The 23951-nt window shown below is 48.3% G+C and overlaps 1 long non-coding RNA gene across 3 annotated transcripts in view; it reads right to left on the bottom strand.

Moving 5' to 3' along the window:
• LOC121037255 (uncharacterized) overlaps positions 1–23951 on the bottom strand; it is a 146260-nt gene that overhangs the window by 44737 nt on the left and 77572 nt on the right. For 2 of the 3 annotated variants that reach the window (XR_005793676.1, XR_005793678.1), the window contains exons 4-5: positions 868–975; positions 65–281 (exon numbers count right to left, since the gene is read on the bottom strand). This is a non-coding gene — a long non-coding RNA (uncharacterized LOC121037255). The remainder of the gene's footprint in view (positions 1–64; positions 282–867; positions 976–23951) is intronic. The other variant, XR_005793677.1, reaches the window with a different exon arrangement.

Consider the following 23951-nt stretch of genomic DNA (forward strand, 5'->3'; position numbering starts at 1 on the left):
GCACGCGTTCTCTCTCTCTCTCAAAATAAATAAATGAACATTAAAAAAAAAACAAAAAACTCACCTGGTTGTGCCTGGTCTTCCAGACTCTTCTTCCGCTCTACCACAGAAAGGGATTCTTCCGACTGTCCGTGACAGTTTCCCACCTGGCCTTGGCGACCTGTGATGTGCGTCCAGGGGGATGCAAGGTAATTAGCAAGTCAGAGCAGCTGCGTTCCAAAGCCAGCTGGAAATCACTTTTGGATTTGTTGCTGTTGTCAATTATCCAGCTTCTTAGCCCCCTAAATCAGAACAGATAATTAGGATTTGGGAACAGTTGTGTGCTTAATAATCTTAACAGCTCTAGGAAGCGGACTTCAGAATAGGGCTGTTTTGGATAGACATTTTGATAGACATTCTCCTAATGTGCCTTTGCGTTGCCCCAGCCTGAATCTGGGCCGCTCGTGTCTGGGGCAGGGCCCTCCCTCCTGCTCATTCTCCACCCACGTCCTCCTGGCAGTCAAGACCCCCTGCTTTAAGCCTCTGGGCAAGTCTTGCCGGAGACCCTCATTGCCCCCAGAGGGACTCCCCACTGTGGACGCTGGCTGTGCAGCCTTTGGGCGATGTCTCGTCCTGCCTACCTTTCTTTTTTTTTTTTTGTTTTGTTTTTTTTTTTTTTCAACGTTTATTTATTTTTGGGACAGAGAGACAGAGCATGAACGGGGGAGGGGCAGAGAGAGAGGGAGACACAGAATCGGAAACAGGCTCCAGGCTCTGAGCCATCAGCCCAGAGCCTGACGTGGGGCTCGAACTCCCGGACCGCGAGATCGTGACCTGGCTGAAGTCGGACGCTTAACCGACTGCGCCACCCAGGCGCCCCCTGCCTACCTTTCTAATGGGTTTGCTTCTTTCTGCCCAAAGCGAAGATCTGCTTCTTGGGACCGGGTTCACCTCCAGCGCCACATCTGAGTATCGTCTACGAAGTCCAGCATGATGCTTTGAAAACAGTAGATGCTGGCACGTGCAGTCACTCAGTTTCGGAGACCGAGAAGCGCTAGGAGAAGCCCACCCAGATAAAGCGCAAGCCCCGGGCAACGGTTAGCTGGGAAACGCTTCCTGTCGATTTTCCTGGTTGAAACCAGGATGGATCTGAGATCTCTGTTGGAGACCACCCCTTTTAGGGCTGGCAAAGAAAGGGACAGGCTCTGGAGTCAACCTGATGGCCTGCGTTATTAAGCGTGTGACCTCAGGCAAACCTACGTCCCTTTTCTCTGCCTCTCTTTGCCACTCTGTAAAGAGAGGTAAGTGATAGCTCCTGTCTCATAGGGTTGTGGGGATTAAATGAGTCTCAGGTGTATAAAGAGCTTGGAAGGGTGCAGATTAAGCCTGCCAAATCTATTATTATCATTACTATTGTTCTAGTTTATCCAAAGGATAAAGAATTTGCCTAACATTCCCTATCTGGGAAGACTGTGCTCACATATCACCTTCTCGGTGAAGCCTCCCCCAACCGCCCTGTTTAAATGGCAACCCTCTCCCTTCTCTGTTCTCCTTAACCCCCTTCCCTGCTCATCCCCTTCTAACCTACTCTGTCATTTGCCTATTAGCTGTTCCCTTCACTAGGGGGAAGGCAAGGGCAGGAGTGTGTGCCTATTTTATTCCCTGCTGGACCCCTAGGGTCTAGACCAGTGCCTGACAGGACGCACGGTAGCGGCAGGAGAAATATCTACCGAATGATGACGCGACCAGCCTGGGATCGGGTGCTGCCCTGGCCGCTGTGAGCCCCACCACAGACGGCCTGGGTGACGAGCTGGGGTGTGGCTCCCAGGCTCCCTCCCCACACCCCCACAACTCCCAGCACGCGCAAATACACAGTGACATTTCAGCAGCAAACCCCAGAGAAGTTTCTACATCCACGTGCAGGTGCTGCAGGCATTAGAAGGAAGAGTGGTGGGGCTGTTAGGCGGAGACTTTCAACTCCTGGTGTGGCTAGCTGTGAGACTTGGATGAGGCCCTCTGCCTCTTTGGACCCCCCCTGTCTGGGGCATGTGGTCGCCAGGCTCCTACCCCCCGCCCTTCCCCACCCCAGACTCCTGGGTCGTGTGGCTTCAAGCCTTCCTCACTTGCGGATTCCAAGATGCCAAGGTCTTGCGCAGCTTGCCTGGTCTTCCCTGATTCAAATCAACAGAAGTGGCTGTGGGCGCAGCCGCTGTGAATGGAGCCCTGGCCCAGGGGAAAGCAAGGGGCTGCACCTGCCTCTGGCGGGGGGGGGGGGGGGGGGGGGGCCGCGGGCCTGCCCTCCTGTGATCCCGGGCAGTGGGACTCAGACGCTCGCTGGATCCCCTGAAGCTGGGAGCTGCTTGGGTGGGGCACGCGTCTGCACCGGGCAGTTTTTTTTTTCTTATTGCCAAGAATTTCCGCTTCCAATGGCATTCATCTTTCCCAGGAACACCCCTCAGCTAAAAGCAAAAAGAGAAAGCAAACAAAAGAAACCCTCCCGGAACAAGGAGACTTTCTTTCTCTGACTGCGAGTCCCTGATAAGGAGAAAGCTCTGCCAATTGTGGCATCCTGTTCTGGACCTGCCCTGCCAGCTCCTCTCCCTGGCAAGGCCCTCGGGGCTCCTCTGGGTGTTATTAATGGAGGTGGGGGGGTGGGGGCTGGATGGCTTACAAGGTCAGCGGTAGACAATCTTTTGAGAATTGGGGACATGAATTCAAGCTGTCGGCCAAGTGTGCAAAATTGCCCAGCTGAGGCTGATTAACTTTCCCTCACTCCTATATACACTTCTTTTTTTCTTTTTTTGTTTTCCTTATTTTATTTTATTTTTTTTTTTATTTTTAAGTAAGCTCTACGCCCAACGTGGGGCTTGAACTCATGACCCTGAGATCAAGAACCTCATGCTCTACCGACTGAGCCAGCGGGGCACCCCGTCTCTCATACACGTTTCTGAATAATACCTTAGATGCATTCCTGCTAGATGTTTAAAAAATAGAAATGACTGTATCATCTTTCCTAGTCCCAGATACCTCTTCCACTTTCATAACAAAACCCACAGGCATGGACCCAACAGAGACTGAATTGTGTTGTAGAGGGCTCTGCAGTCCAGTGTAGAGAACTGAGCGTTCAAAATGTGACCAGTCCCGGGGCGCCTGGGTGGCTCAGTCGGTTGAGCGTCCGACTTCGGCTCGGGTCATGATCTCATGGTCCGTGAATTCGAGCCCTGCCTCGAGCTCTGTGCTGATGGCTCAGAGCCTGGAGCCTCCTTCGGGTTCTGTGTCTCCCTCTCTCTCTGCCCCTCCCCTGCTCATGCTCTGTCTCTCTCTGTCTCAAAAATAAATAAAAACATTAAGGAAAAAAATTTTTTAAAAAACACACAAAATGCGGCTAGTCCCAACCGGGATGGGCTGTGAGTGTAAATGCATACCAGACTGCAAAGATTTAATAGGACCAAGAAAATGTAAAATAGCTCAATGGTAATTTTTATACTGATTACACGTTAAAAACGATTATATTTGGGATATATTGGGTTAAATAAACATATTAATAACATTAGTCTTTTACTCCTTAAAATATGCCTACCGGATAATTTAAAATTACATATCTGGCTCCTGTTATGCTCTGTTGGATTGTACTGATATAGAACTCAGTTTTCCTAGAATTCTTTCTAAGTCTCTAAATTCCAGAAAGGAAGACAACACTTTGCCTTGCCCACTGTTCTTGGATATTTGATCCATTTTTTTCCCAGATTACAAGATAAGCAAGAATAATGCTTTACTTCTCACTGGTTATACATTCCAAAAGCCCTGAGAAGGGAGGTGAGCACAGGGCTTTCGTCAGTCAAAAGCTCCAAAAGGCATTAAGTTCTCGTTTTGGTTTTTTTTTAATTTTTAAGTTTATTTATTTATTTTGACAGAGACAGAGACAGTGCGAGTTGGGGAAGGGCAGAGAGATGGGGAGAGAGAGAATCTCAAGCAGGTTCCCAGCTGCCAGCGCAGAGCCCATTGTGGGGCTTAGACTCACCAAACGGTGAGATCATGACCTGAGCTGAAACCAAGAGTTGGACGCTTAACTGGCTGAGCCACCCAGGCACCCCTAGTTGTTATTTCTCTCTGCAGGTAAGCCACGGTGGTTTCTGCAGTGGGCAATCTTCATTTCCAACCGTAAGTCTTACTTAGAAATATCATTATTTTAGACTCTTCTTTGTAAAACCACTTTTTTCCTCATTGACCAGTCAGTGGAAGGTGTTGGAAAAGCCATTGATCAGCAGCTGAAATTTTTAAGAATAAGTTACAGCCTTATTGCTATCTGCTGCCCTAACTTGACTCTCAGAAGAGAAGTTTCTATGACTGGTACCCAGGAGGCATGAATGCCAATACCACTCTTTGACTAGTCGTTACATGATCTTAAGAAATCCACTTCCCTGGGCTGCAGTTCTGTCATCCATAAAGTTGGCAGGTGGCTTCTAAAATTCCTCCTACTTTTTGTACTAGATTTAAAATCCTAGACTTAAAAAAAAAAATTCAATTTTTTCGTATTGCTTCTTGATGATGACAAGCTTAATGATTTGTGTCACAGATTAAAATGCAACACCGCAAATACACTTCTTGTAGTCAACTCTTCGATATTGTGCAGGAGTTTTCTGACTACCTTCTAAAGATTTTTCTTCTTTGAAGTTCAGGATTATCACATCTAAGCAGGAGAAGGACCCGTAGCATGTACCTGATTATTTTATAGGAAAAACCATATCCAGCACGTGCAATTACCCCAGAAGAGCAGTTTGGTTATGTCCACCAAGAACTTCAAAGTTCATCTGCCATGATCCTAGAGTTCCCTTCTTGGAATCTATCACAAGGAAACTACCAGGAATTTGAATAGATTTATGTGGAGAGTTAATGAGCCAGGCTCCTTAATATAGCATAATAGCAATAATAATAATAATAATGATAATAATAATAGGGAAAAGTCAGATGTCAGGTGAATGGTAAAATAAATAGATTAAGGAAGTCTACAATAGAATGTTATTACAGCATTAAAAATGGTTTTATTTTTAAAAAAAATTTTTTTAATGTTTATTTATTTTTGAGACAGAGAGAGACAGAGCATGAACGGGGGAAGGTCAGAGAGAGAGGGAGACACAGAACCGGAAGCAGGCTCCAGGCTCCGAGCCATCAGCCCAGAGCCCAACGCGGGACTCGAACTCACGGACCGCGAGATCGTGACCTGAGCTGAAGTCGGACGCTTAACCGACTAAGCCACCCAGACGCCCCTAAAGATGATTTTAAAGAGCTATTTCACAATCTAGGAAAGTATTCCCAACACATATTTTCAAAGTCAGGTTATAAGGAAATTCTTCAAAATCATAACAGTGATGCTTCCCACATAGTAATTTTGTGAGTGATTTCTATTTTTACAGTCATGCTTTTCTCTGTATTTTCCAAATTCTTTAACGATTCTAATTCCTTGAATAATCAGAAAAATGATGACCTTTACCGCGAAACTCATCACGCTTTTCCAAGCCCCACAGTGTCCCAGGCTGCATTTGCTTCCGTGGCAGATTCGTAGCTGAACTGGAGAATCAAGGGCTCTAATTGTTTTAGAACAGTGCATAGTAGGGCTCAAAGATTTGGTTAATGACGGACGAATCGGAGGGAAAATAATACATTACAAAGAGTCAAAATAATTTTTAAACTTCAGGTTTAATTTTCTAATGAACGACACAGAAAAAAATCGTTATGGGTTGACAGCAAAAACGATTGCAATGAACCTGAGTTCAAAGGACTTTACAGAGGTCTTTACAGAGGTCATCTCCATCAGTGCGTTCAGGCCACCATCACAAAGCACCACAGACTGGGGTGCTTCAGCAGGAGAAGTTTATTTCTTACAGTGCCAGAGGCCGGAAATCCAAGGTCAAGGTGTCTACAGGTGTGGTTTCTCCTGTGGCCTCTCTCCTTGGCTTGCACATGGCTGCAATCTCGCTGTGTCCTTGTATGGCCTTTCCTGTGTGTGCTCCCAGCCCGGGTGTCTCTTTATTTGTTTAAATTTCCTCTTCTGATAAGGACACCAGTCAGACTGGATTGGGGCCCACCCTAACAACCTCACCTTAACTCAGGCTCCTCTTTAAAAGCCCTATCTCCAAATATAGTCACATTCGGAGGTCCTGGCGATCAGGAATTAAAATTCAACATGTGAAAATTAGGGGCACACACTTCAGCCCATAACAACATCCATCTCAAGTGGTTCCGTTGACTTTAAGTCTTCTAAGTAATCCCAGTTGATTCCTGGCTTCTCAGAGGCTGACAGGCCAGGAAGCTGGCAGGGTGCTTATTCATCAATGGCTATAAACTATTGGTTACGGGCTGCTAGTGAAGAAGCGAGAAGAAGGAGGGGCTCAGTGCCAGGTCTGGGATCTAAGAAACCAAAGATTTTTGTATGGAGCAGAGGGTCCCTTCAGGGAAGTTTTTGGAGGGAACATTTTAGAAGAGTCAGTGGAGCAAATCCTTGCATCCTTGGCTAAGAAATTGGACTGGATCCTGTAGATGATGGGGAATCATTAGACAGTATTAATATAGTGCTTGTGCGACTTCCCCGTTTCTTGTTTGTTTTCTTTTATTTTAATACTGGCAGCTGAAAATGACCCTTCTGGTCTACGTGAGCCTTCAGAGCTACGGCTTATTAACACAGAGCATTGAAATAAAGACAAGCTTGGCAAACAAGACTTGGGGTTAAAAGAAAAGACAGCCTTTGTTCCATCAAATACAAATATCACAGAATTGAATAAGCCCTACTCTGTTTCACCGGGCCTACACGGCCAAAGGAAAAAAGTTAGGTCAACTATCCTGATAATCCTATTTTTACTTATGGAGGTTTTAGCTCTAGTGGAGGATGCCTACCTAGTCTTACTCCCCTTTAGAAAATCATTAACTCCTGAGCCATCTAAATGCTGGAGGTAAAATGGATATTCCTTCCAGAATTTTCTTTTTTGGAGTTCCTCTATGGCACAGGCTGATTCTTTCTTAACCTCTGACTTCCTCTGCTACCCTTGTGAGTTGCCAAGGTCTCCACCCAAAGATCCCCAGAGGAAGGCAACCACAAGAATACCCACTGGCTGTGATGGAACTTGCTTTTCTCATTGAAATGGAGATTGAAGGTCAGCGAACCAAACAAAAACCAAAGCATAGCGAACTCATCAAAATGCAGGCCCCTAAATTGAGACTAACACTGCTTCACTCTTCATTTAAAAGAGAGATGGAACAAAATGCCACTGGCTTCCCAGAAAACATGGCACTTTTCCCTAGTTAAGCAAAAGAGATTTAATTTGCCTTCTATTTGAAGGCTTGGCCCTATATTTTGTCTCTATCCTTGTCCTTTTACCTCATTTCTCTTACCGACTTCCGATGGTTTTTTTTTTGTTTGTTTTTTTTCATCATTGCAAACACCTTAAGTCTTTTGTGGAACAAGACACACATACAGACACACTCATCCCAGCAAATAATACTTGAAGGTCCTCATTGGTCACGCTACTGCTCAGGCTCTTTTCTTCCCCTGACTCTGTCTCCTGGAAGGCTGGACTGTGCAAAAGGAAACGGCTCAGTCTTCCATCTACATTCTCAGCTGGGTGTTGGGCAAGGTGAAGTACAGGGAAGATCGGACAGAGGGTCTATTATCTGTGCCCCAGGAGGGTTACGATGTGTTATGGACTGAATGTTTATCTCCCCCCTACCAGATTTATATGCTGAAGCTCTAAAACCCACTGTGATGGTATTTGGAGGTGGGGCTCTTGAAAGGAAATTAATGTTTAGATGAGGTCATGAGGGTAGAGTGCCCATAATGGGACAGTGCCCTGACAAGAGGAGGACTAGATACCAGATGTTCCTTTCTCTGCCATATGTGAGAACACAGCGAGAAGGTGGCCGTTTGCAAGCTAGGAAGAAAGCCCACACCAAGAACCAAAATCTGCTGGCACCTTGACCTTGCACTCCCCAGCCTCCAGAACTGAGAGAAATAAACGTACGTTGCTGAAGCCATCCAGTCCATGGTGTTTGGTTATAGCAGCCCAAGCTGACTGAGACACCATAATTGCACTGGCCAAGGCTTGAAGATAAAGCCGGAAACTTCCCGGTGGGTTTTGCCTCCAAGCCTCCTGGCAAGTCATGTGCATGACCCACAGACATCTCTGATGGGTTTCTGTTAGCTTCTTGCTGAGTGCCTGTGACTGGTGTGGCCCTTTTCATCCCGGAGGATCCCAGAGACTTCTCCATGTCATTTCTTTCTCCCTTAGAAAAACGGAAGCACCAGTCCTCAGACACCAGCTTTTGCTATACTCCAAGGATCTGGTGGCATTTCACGGGAAGTATAATTTTCCTCTTGTGTGTTCTTGGGAGCTGGCCTTTTCTCTGCTAATGTTGCAGTTTCCATAAAGTTTCACCATGTGCCATCTCTCTAAATTTATGGCTAATTTACTTTTTTCTACCCCATTCAGTGAAAACCAATCACAATAAATTACACATTGCGTTTTTCAGCCCGGCAGACATTCCAGTTGACGACAATATGTTAATTACAGAAGCTGGCACTGTTCAACTAAATGAAGACTGGTAAGACCTAATTGCCTGAATGGGGCGGGGGGGATGATTCTAAAACCTGTGCCATTGCCAAGGTCTTTGCAGCCTGCTAAGCAAGCTGACCTCGTTCCCATGAAGCAGCTTACAGGGAGCACAAGGGAGTGGAGTTAGAGTGATTATTCTGAAATTAATCTAGATGAAACCTACCTAAACTCCGGAGACCTTTGGATTGTGATCAAACACTGACTCTTCCTGTATTGTCTCTTTTAAATTTTATCCAGTGAGGGTCCTCATCTGCAGCTGGGTGAAAATTCCAGCAGTTGCTCAGGGCTTTCCACCTCTCACAGTCCCTTGAAGCCCCAAACAGACTCAATTTGGTAAACAGAATGTCCTTCCTCCTTCTCAGCATGGCATTATTTGGGGTGGGAAGCCTGATTGGGGGCGGGCACGGTTCTTCTGATCTTTACTCTGTCCTCACTCACCTGCCAGGTGGAGGGAGCAGAGAAGCAGAGGCTGCAGACAGCTCCTCTTCCAATGGGAGCTAAGTGAGGTCTTCTTTTGGCCTGGCAGAATCTAGGCTGATGCTCCTGTGGGGCCCTTTCAGAAATTGCCTGCTGGTCCCTCTCTCCTGCAGCTCTCTAACAGGATGGTTAGAGCCTTATTTTCAGCGGCCTTCATCATCAGGCCATCCTGACCTCCTCCAGGTTATCTCTCCAGTGTCCCTTGCCTGGGTCTCCTGGCCCCTCCAAGCTGGTCATGTAGCACAAGACCCAAGATGGCCCCATAACTGCTCTTCTGTTCCCACAGCTGTGGGGAGCAGGGAGCTCCCACCCCACACCTCTGACACACTTAGTCCTCTCTGGCCTTCCAATTTCCCACAGCACTTAGACCCTAGCCCATGGAGTCAGAGGTCAGCCCCCCTGGGTCTCCCAACTACATCAAGACATTGTCAAAACTCTCGAGGGCTGCTCTGGAAATCCCGGTGGCTTAGGCTTGGGTGAGGGGCGGCTAGAACTCACAGCACAACCCCCCCGCTGCCCCTGAGCACTCCTTCCACCATATCTGATCCCCTCTTTGTCATCTTCGTTCTGGCTTGGACGTCTAAGAGTCCCGAGGGTCACGTCCTTCGGAAAGCTACATATAGGAGCTACATATGGGGAGAATTCCATGTCTATCCTGGAGTCCACTGGTTCTCAGTCTGGCAACATGGCCACCTAAGAAGCACATGGAAATGTATGAGGACCTTCTGGACACTTGCTGAAACCATGGATGGAGAGATCCTCCTAGCATTTGGTGCCTGGGAGCAGGAATGCTAAGTGCTCTGGGATATGCGGGACATCCCTACACATTGACCCAAAGGTCAGACGGATCTCCCCCCTGGAGATATACTGGTCATCAAAAGTAGAACAAAAGAGCCACATACTTCCCAACTCATGTATTCTGGAGACCCCTTAATGCTTAGTGAGAGCTTCTCCTAAGACCGACTCACTGGGCTATCATTGTTTCCTTTTACCCAAGCCATAACACCTCGGCTACAGATGCCATTCCCGACCCTTTGAATGGCACTCTGGACACAGTGGGTTCCGACAAGGTCTGCTGAATTTGATGAACTAAATTGCATCCCACCACTTCATGAGAGTACAAGCAAGGACCCAAACACATAGAATCTGAGAAGTAAAAGGTACAAGCCCGGACTAGACAGGAAAAAACAACAACGGTGTTCAGGAAGTGTGTTCACTGTCCATTCATGTGTTCGCTATCCCTTCCCCGATGGCTTCTACTTCCCCCCCCCAACCCCACCCCTCCCCACCCGCCGGCCTGGCCAAGAATTTTGTACATACCCAAACACCAACTCTAGGCCTCCTGCTGATCACGTAATGGAGGAGAGGCATGACAAGTGACAGAAATGGGAAAGATGTGCCTCGGGGAGGCAGAAGTTACCATCCTGGAAGGTACGAGGGCCTTAAGGAATCTGCACGGAAGGCAGGGCCTGGAGAGACAAAGCGTGGGCAGGGCCCTGGTGGGAAAGAGCCCAGAAATGGGGGAAGACAGGCTGGGAATGGCTTCACCAGGGCAGAATTAGGGGACATCTTCTGAGGGTCTTTAGGCCCTTTCTGCTGGTTTGTGTTCGGCTTTTGAGCTTTAGGTTCGGGAGTTCACAAAAGGAGTATGCTCTGCGAATACCGAGTCAACAAATAGCTATTACATGAGGGTCCTCGATACGAAAAGCCCAAATTGTCTTTGAAAAGCATTTTTAATTGTGGCAAAACACACATAACGTAAAATCTACTATTGTCACCATTTTAAGTGCATATATCGGCGGTATTAAGTAGACTCACGCTGCTGGTGCAGCTGACGTCCAGAACCCTTCCATACTCGCTAAACAGCTCTCCCCATCCCCCTCCCTCCAGCCGCTGGCAGTCCCCACTCTCCCCTCCGTTTCTAGGAGTTTGACCTCATGGACGTGGAATCCTATAGTCTTTGTCTTTTTGTTGAAGAGCTCGCATTTTTAAGTCCTCCTCTGTGTCTGTGATCGCGCGTGACCGTGAGATATGGGAGGGAGGGAAGTTTAAAACTGGGGTTGTCAGTTTGAAATTGCCACCAATACTGTCAGCGAATCCGGGAAGAAGCCAGCCCTGGCGATGCCCCTCTCCCACCACCCAGGCCCATGGCAGAGGTGCCCTCGTCCAAGCTTTGATTCTGGTCCTGACTTTCCTCCCTCCCCCCGTCCAAGACTGCTGGGACCAACTGTCACATTGGACCCCGGAACAAACTAATTCACACAAAGCTGCTAATAGCTGACAATATAAGAAGTCACATTGTGTTTCAACATAAAGGACTAAATCTCTAAGAGTGGAATTTCAGATGACAGCCTGCTATAGAGTGAATGTTTGTGTCCCCCCACCCCCCACCCGCTGCCAAAACCCCATGTGGAAACCTACTCCCTATTGTGATGGTATTTTGGGAGATAATTGGCTTATAAAGGTGGAAGCCCTCATGAATGGGATTAGTGCCCTTATATAAGAGACATTAGAGCCCCCCCTGCTCCTTCTATCATGTAAGGACCCTCCAAGGGGACAGTGGTCCGTGAACCAGGAAACAGACTCTTATCAGACACTGAATCTGCCGGCACCTTGATCATGAGCTGCCCAGCTTCCACAACTGTGGGAAGTAAATGTTGTTTACAAGGCACCCGGTCTATGGTATTCTGTGGCAGCAGCCAGAAGTGACTAAGACCCAGCTGTAGTTTGGTACGGGAGACCCCATCCACAGCAGCCCTTTGCACATCTACACAAAGCAACGGGCTCCGTCTCTGGCCACCACTTTGCTTCTGTGGCGCTCAGATCTGAAACACTTTGCCTTGCTGATGCCTCCTAGGAAGAATTCACCTACCGAGGCCAAGGTCAACTGGCAGAGCGCTTTCCAGCGATGTGACTTGCTGCCTCCCTGTGTTGGAGAAGAGCCACCACAATCAGCCTCTGCTGCCCAGGCAAGCTTCTAGAAGAACTAGGGAAACCACACTGGGTCGGGAGCCATCTATGGCACCAGGGGAAAGACCTCGGAATGCCAGCTCTTTGGGGCCACCGATCTAGAGACGCACGGTCTTAGCTGAGGTTCCAGAAGCAGAGCCTGAGACGGGGCCTGGAGGCACGTGATTTATGGAGGGAGTTCGAGGAGGGCAGTGCAAGAATCGCTCTCAAGGAAAGGTGAGCCGTGACCTGAGGCACAAGGGCACTGGAGTGTTTGCAGGTGGCAGCCGCGCGGTCCTTTGGGGCAAGGGGCTGGCCTTTTGTGCCCCCTTCGGTGGTGGGGCAAGCCTCCCCAGTGAGCAGATTGGCCGGCCCTGGTAAAAGGACACGGCTAGTTCTTCTGGAGGAACATTAACACCTGCGTGACTCATGTGTGCAAACCACCCACATGCTAGAAATCTGAAGTGGTTGCCCCTGGAAACAGTAATCAACTATGGTCCAATTATGGAGAGATTTCCCTGGCCACGAGGCAGCCGCGGTGAAGAACGACCCAGTGCGGGAACTCAGGCTGAGCTAAAGGTGCTGATGATTTACGTAAAGGGAACGTAGCCCTTACCTGCTACACGGGGCGACATGGACGTGGCACTTTTTAAGAGAGAGGAAAAAAATACCTCGCTACACAAGTTTACTGCCTGTGAAACCCACTATCATAAAATTCCCTCTGATATGAATCAGCACGAGGCAGGCCTTGAAATATTTAGCATCTTCTTCGGAGATGTAATTACCACTGTGCTTTGTCCATCTGTGTTTGCTGTACCCTCTGGACGGAACAGGACGTCGTTCTACTGATTTGGCAGATTTGTCCACCTGGCTTTTGAGCACTTGGTCATTTTTCCATCTGATGGCGAATGCCTCCCCCTCCCCCCCAGCTTCCGCACGCAGGCGGGTCCCCCGCCCCCCACCTCATTGCTCCCCAGTCCGAGAGGAAAGCGCTAAGAGAACTCAACAGAGGAGGGCTGGTTTTCCCGTCGCTTGCCTGCCCTCTCTCTGATCCTTCCGGAAGACGCAATGGGCAAGCCACTGTGACGTTAGTGGGGGCAGCTCAGGAGCCCAGAAATGGCATATGCCTCGATGACGTACCCCGAGGGATAGCACCTGCTTGTTGACAGAGTGGGTGGGCCCGAGTGAGGCGTGGACGGGCAGAGCGGGGACGGGCCAGCTGGGAGGCCTGGGTGCGAGCGCAGCTGGCTGGCAGAAAGGAACGGCCACTGCCATCCGATGGAGCTTGAATCTGACCTTCTAACCCGATGAGTCATCTCCCCTGGGTTTCCCTTGGTTTCTGGCAGGATTTGTAATCATCAAGGTAGCCCTCATTTCAAGGAAGTACCTTCTTTATTTCGTTATGGCTGAACACGATATCAATGAATGGTTTGCCCAACCCAGAAATTCCAGTGACGAGACTATGCCCTTCAGGGTGGGGTGCACCCTTCCACCTCCTTCAGCCCGTGTACACACGTGCCTTAGTCCCCAGGAGTCAGCCTCTGTGGGGGGAGTTTCCAGCGCTGGGGCCCAGCCGAGAAGAGTCTAGACCCCCGATCGTATGAAAGAAACGAGTTGCTCCTCTGCCAAAGTGCATTGCCTCCTCTGTCCCAGGGTCCCTGCAGTGCTCTCCACGCTCTGGAGTGGGAAGTGTCGGGACCGGCAGGGATGGGGACATGGTCTGGCACAAGGGGCTTCCCGCTTGCTTTTTGTTCAGCCGTCTTCAAACCGAGGCAGAACGCAAGCAGGGGGCCGATCAGGCTGGTGCAAGGGGGACAGCTGGCTCCCTGCTCGCTCAACTACCTTCGTCCACAGGCCCTGAGGGAGCTCCCTGGAACGCGCTGGAATCCCCAGAGCCTTTTGGAGACCGCTGATCCCGTGCCACGCCATCTTCTGCACATGAAAACAATAAATAAATAAATCTGGGCCTAAACAGGAAAACAAGTAACACAGCAGGTCCGTGGGGGAGCTGGGCCTGAGACCCTCCCCAGTCCCCAGGCAGATGGCCTGTCCCATAAGCATGAGAAGGCTCCCACTGGAGCCACACCCCTTCCCACGTCAACCCCTCTCCTCAGTCACTGCTCAGCACTGAATTCCAGGCAGGGTTTTTGTTGTTCCCAGACTCAGGTCTCTGCCTCTTCAGCCCCTCTGGCCCCCCGGCTCCATCCATGTGTGTCCTGGGAGGGAGGTGCCCAAGGCTGGGGCACAGGCTGTTTGCCTTGTTGAGGCACAGAGCTAGCGTGACTTCCTTTGTTTGAAGTTGCTAAGCTATCAGAAAAAAATAATAATAATAATAATAAACCCACAGCTCCACAATGACGTTTTAGGTCTCCCGGGCCATGGGGGCTGAGGCTGGGTGACAAGACCACCAGAAGACAGACAAATGGCAAGGGAATGACATTAACCTTCTGGGAGCTTCCGGTTCTGTCCCGACCCCTCAACGGCATTTCTCACCTCGGGAAATGGGCAGGGCTCGTGCCTCCGGTCTCTCCTCTTCTGTCTTCTTCTTTCTGCGCTCTTACCCCCTGCCTCTGCCCTCTGTTGCTCATTTCCTCTCCTTGCGTCTTTCACTCACTCATTCTTTATGTCTGTCCCTACACGTGTCTGTGTCTCTGTCTTTTTCTGTGGGTTCTCTTTTCCTGCTAGGCTTCCTCTCTCCGTCTCTGCCTCGTTTTCCCTTCGGTGGCACGTGGGATCGCACACACGCGCATGCGTGCACTTGTAATACACACATGCACTCGCCCAATTCATATTCCCGGATACAAAGACACGTCCCACCCGGTCCACGCGGGTACACGGTCCCACCCGGTTCACACTCACACAGACTCACACAAACACACACTCCCTCACCCCCTCCCTCTCTAGCCTAGCTAAGTGAGTTCAGAGAAACGCCAGCTCGTCCCCCCAGCCTTACTGACCCCTCTTTGTGTTAAGAGTGGTTCGTACCCATAGGAGTGGCGCAGTTAGTCAAATAGGTCCTCGGGGGCTAGGACCAATAAGCTGGGAGGCCTTGGCTACAAAGCCGGTTCCAGCCACACCAGCCCCTGGAAAGGGGCCTCCTGTCTCAGTCTTCTGAGCAGGCAGTGAGTTTGGCTGCTGCAACCAGACTGAGAAACGGAACATCTCGTATGCCTTTTTGAAGATGGTCGTGGTTGGAGTCTGCAGGCCTGTGTTGGGTTAGATTTTCCGAGACTGGATTTAGAAAGGAAATGTTGTTTTGAGAAGGGAAACCATAATCACGCTGGTTTGTTTGGGCGGTGGCTCTAGTCTTGTTTAAAGGACCCCCCAGGAGAGGCACTGGGGTTGCTATTTAAGTCGAAAGCAAGAGGGTAGATTCACCAGGTCAAGGAACAGAGAGAGACTAAGGGATTCTGAGATTTCCCCATGGCCCTGTTACAGATCGACTGCTTGACAAGCTGGCCAGTTAACTTCGTGCGTTACTTAGCGTCATCATGCCAACAGCCCGATAAGGATGACACGATAAACTACAAGGTTTGTGCACAAAATTCATTATCAGGGCCGAAAGATAACACGCAGGAAACTGCAAAAATATTTTTATTTCCTTTTAATGTATTCAAGGCAAACGAATGATTTAGAATTCCCTTTTGCACGCTAGCCTGGGGCCGATTATTTTGAAGGCAAGTAGCCACACAGCTATAGGACAGGGGTACCTGAGCAGAAGATCAGGAAAGGTCATCTGGCCAGAATAAGGAAGGTGGGACAGAATATTTAAAAGTGGAATCATTCCAGAAAATCTGCCACATATGGTCGTTTTCCAGTACTTAGCCACAACGGTGATGCCATATTATTGGGTAGGAACTAATGCTCAAAATAGGAAATCCTCCCACGCGGCGCAAAAATGTTAAATAAAGTTTAATGTATTCTGCTTAAGTAGAAAAGAATATATAAGTATATACCCATGTAGATGAAGAAATATTTATGTGTATGCATATATATAATACAGATCTCTGATTTATAAAGACATTCATCTCCCCTAAGGGTAAAATGTTAAACTTGAATGTTCAACTTAAAATGTGAAATTTTAGACTTCTTAAAAGTTAAAAATGCTCATCTTACAAAATGGTTAAAATAAAAAACATTTGGGGTCTTACATGAGTAAATCCTCAGCCATTCGGAGAAACTCCGTTATCACCTTGACAAATTTTGCAGGAGCCCCAGGTAGCTGAGATCTCCCGATTACGTGATTTATAAACAATTCTCAAGTGCCTAGTTATTATGAAGAATTGGTTGTCTTTGTATCTTTTGAGGGCATGCCCATCTGGACCAGGGCGGTCTATCAGTCACCTCATGCCGCTGTAACAAATTACAACAAACTTAGTGACTGAAAACAACACGCGCATTGCATTATCTTATGCTTCTGTGGGTCAAAAGCCTAAAATGGGTCATGCTGAGCTAAATTCAAGGTGTTGGCAAGACTGAGTTCCTCTCTGTAGATGCTAAGGAAGAAACCGATTCCTTGCCTTTTCTTAGCTTCCAGAAGCTGCCCACACTCCTTGGCTCATGGCCCCCTTCCTCCATCTTCAAAACCGGTAACGCTGGGCTGAGTCCTTCCCCCATTACATCCATCTCGCCCCTTCCTTCCGCAGTCACATCCCCTCCGCAGAGACAGGGAACGTTCTCTGTTTTTAAAGGATCCATGTGATCCGATTGGACTCACCTGGATAATTCAGAAAAATCTCTCCATCTCCCCAATCCTTAATCTCATTTGAAAGTCCCTTTTGCCTAGTAAGGTAATACATTCATAGGTTCCAGGGATTCAGTAGTAGATATCATTGTGGGCAGGTAGCGGCCCGGATTCTAGACCTGGAATTAACACAGATTCGTTGAAACTTAAGAAATGTCAACACGCAGGGGCACCTGCGTGACTCAGTCAGTTAAGTGGCCAACTCTTTTTTTTTTTTTTTAATGTTTATTTTTGAGACCGAGAGAGACAGAGCATGAATGGGGGAGGGTCAGAGAGAGAGGGAGACACAGAATCCGAAGCAGGCTCCAGGCTCTGAGCTGTCAGCACAGAGCCTGACACGGGGCTCGAACCCACGAACCGCGATATCATGACCTGAGCTGAAGTCGGACACTTAACTGACTGAGCCCCGCCAGACGCCCCTGTGGCCAACTCTTGATTTCTGCTCAGGTCATGATCTCACGGTACGTGAGATTGAGTCCCGTGTCGGGCCCATCCTCTGCCCATCCTCCCTTACTCTCTTTCTCTCTCTGTCTCTCTCAAAATAGATAAAACACATTTAAAAAAAAGAAAGAAAGGAATATCAGCATGCTAGAGCAAGACCTGGAATTGCTCTGAACTTTTGCTTTCTCCTCTGATCAAATAAAAAAAATGGGAGGAGTCTTCTACTTGAGGGACTGTGTCAGACAGCAATCTGGGACTGTCACACTCCTAAAGCATGGCGTGAAAACCTGGAACGAGGCTGTTTGCAGTGTCCTGGGGGAAGGAGGGTACAGAGGAAGCTCCGTGCGTGTCAGAGCACGTGATAAACAACCAGCTTCTGACAGAATAGCTACTGGCTCAACATGCCAGGGCTTGACATCTTTTTTAATATTTCTTTTTTTTTTTTAATTTTTTTTTTAATGTTTATTTATTTTTTCAGCACAGAGCCCGACGCGGGGCTCGAACTCACGGACCTCGAGATCATGACCTGAGCCGAAGTCAGACGCTTAACCGACCGAGCCACCCAGGCGCCCCTTGACATCTTTGAGCAAAGTTGTAGAGTGAACTGGCCTGCATTTCAGGAGACTCAGGTTCTCATGCAGTAAGGGACTAATGCTAGGGGGTAAGGAGAAAACCAAGATGATCGATACCCTTGAATCTCTGGATAGAAGCTATATTCAGTTCTGTGAAATATCACACACGTGCATAACACAGATGCACGGCAGGATGAAACGGGCTGCAACAACATGCTAGAAGGCTCGTGCCATGGTCTTTCTGGGCCATTTTTTGTCTCTCCTAGAAACGAAGCCGTCCCTGTTTGAGGGACAGCTCAGACAAACGGAGAAGGTCAAGGATATCCCCTAAGTCTGCCTTATTTCTCTCTAATAGTCTGTTACGGTTCTCTCTTGCTTTATTTTCATCTCATTTTTAAAAATCTAATGCAGGGGCGCCTGGGTGGCGCAGTCGGTTAAGCGTCCGACTTCAGCCACGTCACGATCTCGCGGTCCGTGAGTTCGAGCCCCGCGTCGGGCTCTGGGCTGACGGCTCAGAGCCTGGAGCCTGTTTCCGATTCTGTGTCTCCCTCTCTCTCTGCCCCTTCCCCATTCATGCTCTGTCTCTCTCTGTCCCAAAAATAAATAAACGTTGAAAAAAAAAATTTTTTTTTTTAATTAAAAAAAAAATTAAAAAAAAAAAAATCTAATGCAGTTGTTAGACCTTTCAGAATCCCGCAAAGGATGCAGAGTGAATGTGGTGCTTTTTCCTTAAATACCGTAGAAAGAAGTTTGTGAGACACCTTTTGTCTTTGTTCCCACTTGGGATGAGGATGAACTTGCAATCTGCCCCCCCCCCCCCCCCCCAGGGATAAGGAGGCTCTGGTGAGGCCCATGTTTTTTGCACTCAGTGTTGGCAACCATGACTGCTACCCAACTGTCCAGGTGTTTCTATAGTGCCTACTGTGTTCTTAGCGGTGTGATTATTTACCACGCAAGAATGGGATTTTCAGCATGGAGATGTCGTAGCGTTTGGGTTTGGGTTTTTTGTTTTTTTGTTTTTTTGGGTTTTTTTTTTTGGCTCATTCAAACTGATGCAACGATATAAAAATAAAGACACAGCGAACAGTTTGTGGGTCGAAGGTGAGTGGGAGCAGAGGTGTGGAGGGGGATGAGAATTTCAAATACCTTACAGAGAATGACGAGATGAGAGGGATTGGTAGTACAAGAAATGGAGATCTAGGCGCACGCTTGAAGTCGCGGAGACAACTGCTGGAGGGACCGAGGGTGGTGTGTTTATTTGGCAGGGAGGAAGGGGGGGGGGAGGGGGGGGGGGGGGGCACAGCCGTGGAAATGGGGATGGCGTGGGTGGAGCTAGTGTATGGGAACTCCACATCTCTCAAGGCAGGAAGTCAACAGACGAGGTCTATCAGTTGATACAATGAGATAGGGAAATAACCACCAGAAGCAAAAAAAAAACCCAGAAGTGAGTGAATGCAATAGTTCTCAGGAGCAGGACTGGAGTTGTGGAAAGTTGAGCACAGGCCCCATGCTCTTCACGCTAAGAGCCCTTCTACCCCAAGCGATTTTCTAAATACCAATGTGTATGTGTCATCGGAGGGGAAAAGATGTTACGCAAATTAACACGATGAGGTCTCCCTCTTATTCTTACAATATTCTACTCTACTAGAGGGATTGAATTCTTTTTAGGAGAAAGATGCCACGATCGTAAATATTAGCTCCACACGTAGAGCATAGGTATCATAGGTGTGTCTATCTATGCAGGTATATAGATCTTAATTACTACACTGAGTTTTTTCATTCTTTGCCAAGATTTCATGATAAAAATTTTCCAACATGTCACAAAGTCGAAGAAATTTGACAGTGACCCCTCATAAACCCACCACCTAGATTCCACCATTAATATTTTATTACGCTTGTTTTATCAGCTCTCTGTCCACTTCTGCATTTCCCCATCTGTCAATCTGTCTTGGGTTTTTGAGGCATTTATTACACTGATTTTCTTATTGTGGTAAACAACATATGGCATAAAATGTATTGTCTTAGGGGCGCCTGGGTGGCTCAGTCGGTTGGGTGTCCGACTTCAGCTCACGTCACGATCTCGCGGTTCGTGAGTTCGAGCCCCGCGTCGGGCTCTGGGCTGATGGCTCAGAGCCTGGAGCCTGCTTCCGATTCTGTGTCTCCCTCTCTCTCTGCCCCTCCCCCGTTCATGCTCTGTGGCTCTCTGTCTCAAAAATAAATAAACGTTAAAAAAAATTTTTTTTTAAATGTATTGTCTTAATTTGTTTGTTTAATGTTTATTTATTTTTGATAGAGAGAGAGACAGAGCACGAGCGGGGGAAAGGCAGAGAGAGAGGGAGACACAGAATCCGAGGCAGGCTCCAGGCTCTGTGCTTCAGCTCAGGTCATGATCTCATGGTTCACGAGTTCGAGCCCCACGTTAGGCTCTGTGCTGACAGCTCAGAGCCTGGAGCCTAGTTCAGATCCTGTGTCCCTCTCTCTCCACTCGCACTGTCTTTCTCTCTCTCAAAAATAAATACAACTTTAAAAAAAAAAAGAAAAAAGGAAAAAACATGATAGTAGCCATCCTAATGGAGGTGAAGTGGTTACTACATTGACGTATTTTTCAGTTAACCGTGATCCAGGTAAGTGAGAAAACGGGATTCCCAGGAGAAATTGCAAAGCTAATGATGAGACAAAGCTAGACAATTCTAAGTAAAAAAAATTTCCTTAGCAGTGGATGGTAAGTGAGGAAGCTCTGAGGGCAAATCTGGGGATGGAATTTCTCTTCCCAGTAAATTGGGAAGAGAATTTTCTTTTATTTCTTATCTCTTTTATTAAGTCAGTGTCAGTGCACAGGTCAGTCCAAAAGGCTACCTTGTAACCACTGCGGGTGCTAAGAGAGGTGTAAATTCTTTCTATGTATTAATAGTCAGATTATGCACCTGGCCAAACCAAAGTTCACTTGTTCCTTATCCTGAATTTTCCAACTGATTCGGAACCATGGGGGGTAGGGGGGAGGTGGTCCTTGCAGTGTCTTTCCCAGATGAAGGCTTTGTTCTCTGGTGAAAACATCTTACAGATTAAAATCTCTGTTGTTGAGCCAAAGTGACCGTTTCGGGCTCCTGGAACCTTTGATTTCATTTTCCATATATCGAAACGTATGTCCCTCCGCTAGACAGACATTCTCCTTCTGGTTCCATTTGTGCAGCTAGCCTGGTGATCACCTTTTCTACTTCACTCACGAAGAACTCAGAGACTGGAGTGCACTCGGGCCTCATCGCATTACTACCTGAGAGTTGCATTACGGCAGACTGATCTAGGACTAAACCCGACCTTGGGGTATCTGTGAAGCTGGTAAGGAGATTAGCAAACAGAAAGCTGAAGAACGACTAATCCATTTCCACACAACTGCCATGGCGGTTGCTCTACAAAGACAACTCTGAGAATGATTTCTTGCTCGTTTCTAGCCCTGCGCTTGCATTTGTGGCCCAATCAAGAGGCTGGAGACGACGGAGTATGTGGGAAAGCAGAGGATTACCACTCTTCAGGCACTATGCGACACTCAGTCAACCCGGACGTGGCAGCGGGCGGGTAACCCCACCATACTTGGTTGATCTTGACTAATCCTCTCTCTAGATTGTGTTTCCTTGCCAGGTCACAGCCATCATCTACTTAGCATCTTCAAGATTTTTCTACCCCCTAAATGGACCCCTTGGGGGTACCACATACACGGGCAGGCTTGATCGAGAACCACGGCGTTTGCTTATGAAACCCTTCTCCTCTTTGATTACTAAACACACTAATATTACTTAGCCAACAGAGCACTTACCATGTAGTCCCAACTCTACGCAAAGCATTTTAGCAGCGAGACCTCATTTAATTTTCACTGTTCTACGAAAGAGGCCCTTATCATTCCCACGTAGATAGGCAAAGTGAGGCTTAGAGAGGTTACGAGGCTTGCCTGTGGGGAGCTGGGATTTGAACCCAGTTCTGTCTGAGTCTGGAGCAGACCTTTTGCCCACCTTCTGAATTACTGTTCTTTGTGCTCCTGTGTTCTTGGAGCTACTCCCCTCCGGTGAGCTAGTTCATTGCTGTTTCCCAGGTTAGTTACAGCCCCCAACCAGACCGTGAATTCTCCAAGAAAGGACACTGTCTGTCTCCTGCACTTCACCTGACCCAGGCGGCATAGTTCTGAGCCCCTTGTAGGTAGTGGGTGAAGGCTTGGTGATTGATCCGCGTGCCTCCATACAATCCCTGCACTTAAACCTGCCCAGTCGGCTCAGCAGCACACACGGCACTGCACACAGTGGACAATTTGGCTTCCAATTACACCTCTGCCCCCCAAATGAGAGTGGCCCTGGACGAGCAGCTTAGCCTCCCTGGGCCTCTTTACCTCTCCCGTAATTTGAAGATTTTAGCCACAGGATCTCTCCGGAGATTTCCTGCAATGAAATGCTACACTTGTAAATATAACTTCTAATAAAGGTATTGATGTGACTTAGGGCCCCAAACCTGTGAGGAGGGCCCAGAGACGAAAACAGAATCTGCACACCCCAGCCTCTGAAAAGAACCATCAGGTACGGGGCCAGGGAACCACTGCTGCACTTCCTAAGAAACGGCAGACTCTTCCTCCCTCTTCCCACATCCGGTCCACGAAGGGCCTGGGACGTGGCAATGCCGCTGTGGTCTTTGGTCTTTGGGGAGGCCCAGCATCTGGGAAAAGCGGTTCCCTTCCAGCCTCGTCAGGAGGGAGAGAAGAGTGCTTCTCTCTGTGGGGGTCCGACCTAAGCCAGCTTGACGGTTCACAATTGCAGGGTGGTTTTCTCAGGTAGTATCGGTAGCTTCCGACAGTTTGAGGTAGGAGGGGGTGAAGAGTCTCTCACTTCACAATCTAGAAGCACCAGTCAAATTCTGACATGCTCACTAACTTTTGTAAGCAAGTAGGCATAACAGAATAAAGCAAAACAGTCATCCAACCTGCCTGCAAACTTGATAAAGTTTGCACTCTGTCCTTGGCTTCCCTTGGGGCAAATGTGAGCGTATTCTACTGACGAGTCTCAGCCAGCTGTCCAGTTCTCACTAAGATCCCTATGATCAGGGGTGAAACAGGTGGGTGGATCTTAGGCTCAAGATGGCGATCCAGAAGGAATAGGCCGTCGAACTTTCTCGGCCCTGTCACTCTATTTGTGCAAGGGCAGAGGTGCCCATACACCATTTCTAGCCAATTGATTCACAGATTTGAACGCCACGCATATCAGCAACGTAAGAATCATTTCCAAACATTCCCATGCTCGTGAATAAACCTGTTAGTGTTGAGTTGAGGTAAAAGTATTTCCATCTGTCAAAGTCCTGGCGGAAAACGGATGGCACGCTCAAACGAGGTGATGGGAGAAAAGTTTAAGAAGGGACCTGTTGCAAAGGAGAGGTCAGAGTCAAAGCCACAGCAAAAGGAGGCACCCCAGGGTGCTCGCAGCTGTACGAGGCTTTGCCATCCTTGTCCTGAGCCTGAAGGGACATGAAAAGAGTGTCTCAGAACCCGGAGGGAGCGGTAGCCGACCACAGGTTTGCTCAACGGCAGCTGCAGCCTTCGGTAAAGGAAAGGGGGCACCACCAATCTGCAACCCCGAGGGTTTGCCTGGGCTGTGGGTGGGGAAGAGGAATAAATACCCCAGCCTCTCCCTCCTTCCAGCCTGCAATCTCCTGCCATACCTTCCACCAGCTGAACCTTATAGGAAGCCAGAGGCAGGGAGGATGAGTTATTGCCTTTCATGAAGGTCAGCTCTCAGGGCCTACACACGGCAGGGTGGAGGATGGAGAATGTATCTGGAGGTCATCTAGCATAACAGGTGAAAGCTTGTAGTGACCTTTAGAGTTTTCAAATGCAAACTCACCACTGCTAGAGTGTGGGTTCCTAGTTCACGTACTCCGAGTGTCAACTAGCTTCCCGGAGTTTAACACCGACGATGTATATATCATGTTGGGTATGGTAGTGTTTGAAAGTAAATTACAGGTAGTATAACATCCTCCCTGAAGTCAGGCATCCTTGCAAATTGAGGGTACCTGCAAAGTGCAGAGACTGGCGTGTCATTCTCCAATTGGATATCTGTCGCGGCAGCTGACTTGGTGATCTGTCCTCAACAGCCGACCTCCCAGAATACTGGAACAGCCTTCTAAAGAGACAGCTGAGTGTCAACTCAGAAGAAG

Source organism: Herpailurus yagouaroundi, unplaced genomic scaffold, assembly GCF_014898765.1.
Source record: "Herpailurus yagouaroundi ecotype Mexico unplaced genomic scaffold, PumYag 163, whole genome shotgun sequence".
NCBI classification, from domain to species: domain Eukaryota; kingdom Metazoa; phylum Chordata; class Mammalia; order Carnivora; family Felidae; genus Herpailurus; species Herpailurus yagouaroundi.